Genomic DNA, 6,413 nt, shown 5'->3' on the forward strand with positions numbered 1-6,413 from the left:
CATAGCCATGACAGGGCAGGCAGTGAGTTTCTGGATGGGCTGCGTGGCCACAACAGGATAAGTCGAGCTGAGACGTGACGAGGCTCTGGAAGTTCCGCAGAGACGTGGAGAGGCTCTGGTAGTTCAGCAGAGACGTGAAGAGGCTCTGGTAGATCCATGGTGTTTTGACTGAATTCAGGAAGATCAACGGTGACTTGACTCTGCTCATGAAGATCATTGGTGACTTGACCTTGCTCATGAAGAACACTGGTGACTTGACTTGACTCTTGAGGTCTAACTGTGGTAGTGCTTAACTCATGAGTGTTAACAGTGACCTGACTCGACTCTGGAGGGTCAACAGTGACCTGACTCGACTCTGGAGGGTCAACGGGAACCTGACTCGACTCTGGAGGGTCACCTGTGGCTGTCATCTTGTGCAGAGGTGCTGGGCCGGCGGCCATCTTGTGCAGTGGCGCTGGACCGGCGGCCATCTTGTGCAGTAGCGATGGACCGGCGGCCATCTTGCGCATTGGCGCTGGGCTGGCGGCCATATTGTGCAGTGGTGCTGGGCTGGCGGCCATCTTGTGCAGTGGTGCTGGGCTGGCGACCACCTTGTGCTGTGGCGCTGGATTGAAGGCCATATTGCGAAGTGGCGCTGGACTGGTGGCCATCTTGTGCTGTGGCGCTGGACTGGCGGCCATCTTGTGCAGTGGTGCTGGGCTGGCGGCCATCTTGTGCAGTGGTGCTGGGCTGGCGGCCACCTTGTGCTTTATTGACGCACTGTGTTCCTAATTAATGTTGTTCAGTTGCATTGACACAATCCTTTTTGTTTAAAGCGCAATAAAAAAAAGAAAGAGTCCAAACAATGACCCCTGCAACGGGTAGTGTTCTAAATGTTATGCGACTTCAGCTAATGATAGGTCTATCCGGAATTTTATGGTGCTAGGGCTGGGTCAGCGTCAGAAAAAGCCATGCATTGTTTAGTTATGTCGGTGCAGTGCCGTCATTTGGGGGAGAAACGGCATGTGCAGCTCCTCGTTAGTATAGCGGACAGTATCTCTGACTGTCACGCGCGGGCGGGCCAGTCGCGGATAGGTGTAGAGCGCTGACTAGCCAATAGCAACGAAGGAAATTCCAGGGAGGCGGGACGAAAAAAATACACAGAATTAGAGGTTAGAATCCCTTCTCGGCCACAAATACCATAAAATGAGTTTGTATTTGTTTTTTCATCTAGATACACTTTAAGTACGATTAACATATAATAGACAAACTTTGTGAACAAAGATAAAATAAATCTTGTAATAATTGTTCTTTTGTATGGTGTACAAAATGTGCAACGATCTTAAGAAACATATACATTATAATAGGGAATAGTTATTTTTAATATAGAAAAATGTGAATAATTAAAAAGAACACTTTGATAATGTTTCAGGCCTTTATTTATAAAGATACATCTATTTATATGTGTATAACTGTACAGAAAACCCATATATATGAAATATAACTAAAACTCACAAAAAAGTAAGTTTTTCATTTTATTTATAGTAAAGTAATATACTTATAAAAATTTAAAGAAAAAATAACAAAAATATATAATAATTAAATAAATATACATAAAATAATCATAGGTTATTAAACAACAGCAACAGAAAACACAGAACACAGAAAAATTATTAATAAAATTAATAATGTTCATCGTCTGGCTGACTACGTCTTGTATGAATTTTTCTACAAATCCTGTCATACGTGCACAAACAGACAGTCACCACTTATAAGCTACTACTAAATATTGTAGAAACATAATTTTCTGTAAAGTTGCTTTGTAACAATTTGTATTGTAAAAAGCGCTATACAAATAAACTTGAATTGAATTGAATTGAAATAGAAAGCAGCTGATTTAAAATAGTAAGAATATTTAAAATGCTACAGTTTTTATATATATATATATATGTGTGTGTGTGTGTGTGTGTGTCTCTTTATTTTTACCATTTTTTTTTTATATATTCGAATATATTTTCTAATCATTGTAATTTATTCCTGTTATGAAAAGCTGAATTTTCTGAATTATTACTCCAGTCTTCAGCATCACGTCAACCTTCCGAAAATAATGTGCTTTCATCATTGTAGTGACAATGATAATATCAACATTGATTACAATAAGAAATGTTTTGGGAGCAAATAATCATATAAATAATGATTTCTGGATCATATGACACACTGAAGAGTATAAATGATGCTGAAGAATTCAGCTTTGCATCACAGGAATAAAGTTAATTTAACATAGGAAATAGTTATTTTAAGTTGTACCACACAGTAAATGTTGACAATTTTATATATATATATTTATATATTTGCACTAAAGTCTTGAAAATCACATAACATTCAAAACAGTTGCTATAATTAATCACATAAGTATGATTATATGATAATATAATAAGTAATTAATTGTAAGTTTTTTTTTTGGTTTAGTTTTTTTAAAAGAAACACAGAATTCACTTTACCTGCTTGTTGGGAGTTTGGCAGCGTATGTTGTTCAAACAAAACAATTTCGTGAAGAAATCTCCGATCGTAAAACGCATCTCCTCTCCTTCAGAGCGAATGATTGACAGATGAGTATCTGCTGTTTGAATTCCCCGCCACGGAAGAAGCGAAACAGCGCCAGGAAATCTACGTGTGGCCACAAATATATTGCATCGGTAGTGTTAAGCACTACCATAGAGAATGAATGGGAAAAGTTAAGAGAAGTTAAGCTTTTAAGCTTCTTTTCGGCTTCCGAACGATCCATCCAAAAGTTTTGGGTGGAGCCACAGGTCACAGAAGGAGTTCTGCTTTGACATCAGCCCGAGCCAAAGGACATGCGTTGGCCGGGAACCAAACCCGGGTCAACTGCTTGGAAGGCAGCTATGCTCACCACTATACCACCAATGCAGTCAGCAACCTGTGCCGTCACGAAGAAGGCTCGAAGTGCACGAGTCGCCGATAGGGCTAGAGGACGAGATCTTTGTTTGGACCCGTCACTAAAGAGAGCCTTCCAGAGTTTGCATCCCGTCACGTACAAGAAAGCGCTGCCTTCCCATGCCGGCTAATTAAACACGAAGTGGTGACAGCGCAAACGCAGAGGGTGCAAATACAGACGATGACCAGTGGCATGCCCTCCCGCAGCGTTTTGGCGGACGGCCTAATTGATTCTGCTCTTGACATTTCGATGTAGCTCTGCTGTGAGCAGAGCACCCAAAAATACAGGACACTCGCAAAAGTTACCCTCCATGGAAATCTTTAGTAAAAGACGAAAGATTTATGCGACAATTAAGAGAAACTCGAGCTGTGTCTCCAACCCCTCGGGCCTGTGCGCTGCCTCTGGTAAACCACTACGCTCGCCAAGGGTCATCAAGGGTGACGACGCATTTCGTCAGCCCCCCCCTCCACTCCAAAAGGGAGGAGTAAAAATCACAAAAGTCCCCTCGGTCCACCAATAACCACAAGCCCAATCAAGGCAATCTCTTTCTCATCCCTCCATCTGAAAAGTTGAAAAAAAACCTAATATGAATAAAAGAGTCTTTTAAAGAAATCCCTTATTCCGAGGTCACCGTAGCCACCAGATCCAGTCAGTATCCAGATCAGTGGGCCGCTTCAGTCACCCGGAGAGGTGCCTATGGGGAAGTGAGACCACTAGTGGACACCCAGGGAAACACAGACCAGACACCGTGACATTACCCCCTCCTCTACGGAGCAGCTACCAGATGCTCCACTCGAACACAAGAACAAACCAAGGAACACAGAGACCAGGAGGGAGGTGGACTGGTGGAGGACCAGGCAACAGAGGGAAACAGAGACAGGAAGTGCAAAAAACAAAAACAAGGAGACCAGGAGGGAGGTGGACCAGCGAAGGACCAGGGGGAGGGATGGAGGGCCAGATAATAGAGGGAAACAGAGACAGGAAGTGCCAAAAACAAAAACGAAACAGCAAAAAGGAAACCAGGAGGGAGGAGGACCGGCGAAGGACAAGGAGGAGGGACAGAGGGCCAGGTCCACAGAAGGAAACAGAGAAAAAAAAACAAGAATCAAAACACAAGACCAGGAGGGAACAGAGATGGTAGATGGTCTCCATAGCCATGCCAGGGCAGGCAGTGAGTTCTTGGATGGCCTCCGTGGCCACAACAGGATGAGTCGAGCTGAGACGTGACGAGGCTCTGGAAGTTCCACAGAGACTTGGAGAGGCTCTGGTAGTTCAGCAGAGACGTGGAGAGGCTCTGGTAGATCCATGGTGTTTTGACTGGATTCAGGAAGATCAACGGTTACTTGACTCTGCTCATGAAGATCATTGGTGACTTGACCTTGCTCAAGAAGAACACTGGTGACTTGACTTGACTCCTGAGGTCTAATTGTGGTAGTGCTTAACTCATGAGTGTTAACGTGACCTGACTCGACTCTGGAGGGTCAACGGTGACCTGACTCGACTCTGGAGGGTGAATGGTGACCTGACTCGACTCTGGAGAGTCAACGGGAACCTGACTCGACTCTGGAGGGTCACCTGGGGCTGTCATCTTGTGCAGAGGTGCTGGGCCGGCGGCCATCTTGTGCAGAGGTGCTGGGCCGGCGGCCATCTTGTGCAGTGGCGCTGGACCGGCAGCCATTTTGCGCGGTGGCGCTGGGCTGGCGGCCATCTTGTGCAGTGGTGCTGGACTGGCGGCCATATTGTGCAGTGGCGCTGGACTGGCAGTCCTCCTGTCTGTAGACCCCGGTCTACAGTCAGCCATCCCACCTGGAGAGACAGGCGTGGCTGGGGTATCCCACTGAGACCGATGTTGCAGGTATAGTATGAATCCCCAAAAATCTAAGACCTCCAGCTCATTCATTTCACTCTTTAGCACAGGGTTGTCTAGACAGACGTTGAAAAAGTCTTTCAAAGCCGCATCATTATATCCCAATCCTACTGCCAAAGTCCAGAACTCTTGTGCCACACCACCCACCTCATTCCCCCTTTGACGGAGGGTGGTTAATTTCAGGAATTTTCTCCTCCACTCCTCCATTGCTGGCTGGGGGACGGACACAAATTTTCACACCGCTGGATCTGATCAGATGGAGTCCTTCTGTAATGATCGGGACACAGGAGACGAGAGATCCAAGAGCAGTGTGTGTTTATTAGGTAATCCAAATATCAGAATCCAAACAAGCAGGGGGTCATAACCAAAAATCAGTCCAGAAACAAACAAAAAGGAATACAAGAAACTCGAAACACAAGGAACGTGAGGAAACCAGGTGACAGAAAATAAGGACTCCATGACACAGAGAGAAAACAGACAGGTTTAAATAGACAGGATAATGACAATGAAAGTGAAGACAGCTGAGTGCAATTAACAGGTGTGCAATTACCGTGATAAAGGGACAAGGCTTTGTGGGAAATGTAGTGCCTGCGGTGAGGTGCCTATGGGGAAGTGAGACCACTAGTGGACACCCAGGGAAACACAGACCAGACACTGTGACAGTACAGCACTCAATACTTAGTTGGGGCTCATTTTGCCTGAATTACTGCAGCAATGCTGTGTGGCATGGAGTCGATCAGTCTGTGGCACTGCTCAGGTGTTATGAGAGCCCAGGTTGCTCTGATAGTGGCCATCAACTTTTCTGCATTCTTGGGTCTGGTATATCGCATCTTCCTCTTCACAATACCCCAAAAAAACTTCCTGGTATACGGCTGCGTTGACCTTGGACCTCAGAAAACACAGTGGACCAACACCAGCAGATGACATGGCACCCCAAATCATCACTGACTGTGGAAACTTTACACTGGACCTCAAGCAATGTGGATTGTGTGCCTCTCCTCTCTTCCTCCAGACTCTGGGACCCTGATTTCCAAAGCAAATGCTTAATTTACTTTCATCAGAGAACATAACTTTGGACCACTCAGCAGCAGTCCAGTCCTTTTTGAAGCGAGACGCTTCTGATGCTGTCTGTTGTTCAAGAGTGGCTTGGAACTAGGAATGCGACAGTTGAAACCAGTTGTGGTCCACTCTTTGTGAATCTCCCCCACATTTTTGAATGGGTTTGGTTTCACAGTCCTCTCCAGGGTGCAGTTATCCCTATTGTTTGTACACTTTTTTTTTACCACATCTTTTCCTTCCCTTCGCCTCTCTATTAAAGTGCTTGGACACAGAGCTCTGTGAACAGTAAGCCTCTTTTGAAATGACCTTTTGTGTTTTGCCCTCCTTGTGCAAGGTGTCAATGGTCGTCTTTTGGACAACTGTCAAGTCAGCAGTCTTCCCCATGATTGTGTAGCCTACAGAATTAGACTGAGAGACCATTTAAAGGCCTTTGCAGGTGTTTTGAGTTAATTAGCTGATTAGAGTGTGGCACCAGGAGTCTTCATTATTTTTCACAATATTCAAATTTTCTGAGATACTGAATTTGGGAATATATATATATATATATATATA

General features: G+C 44.8%; 1 non-coding gene across 1 annotated transcript; it reads right to left on the bottom strand.

Moving 5' to 3' along the window:
• Nucleotides 1–3,188: 3,188 nt before the first annotated feature.
• Nucleotides 3,189–3,303, bottom strand: LOC132146105 (U5 spliceosomal RNA). Its single transcript, XR_009434852.1, has one exon. It is a non-coding gene; the product is annotated as a U5 spliceosomal RNA (small nuclear RNA).
• Nucleotides 3,304–6,413: the final 3,110 nt, after the last annotated feature.

The sequence above is a fragment of the Carassius carassius genome, chromosome 8 (genome assembly GCF_963082965.1).
Source record: "Carassius carassius chromosome 8, fCarCar2.1, whole genome shotgun sequence".
Lineage (NCBI taxonomy): Eukaryota > Metazoa > Chordata > Actinopteri > Cypriniformes > Cyprinidae > Carassius > Carassius carassius.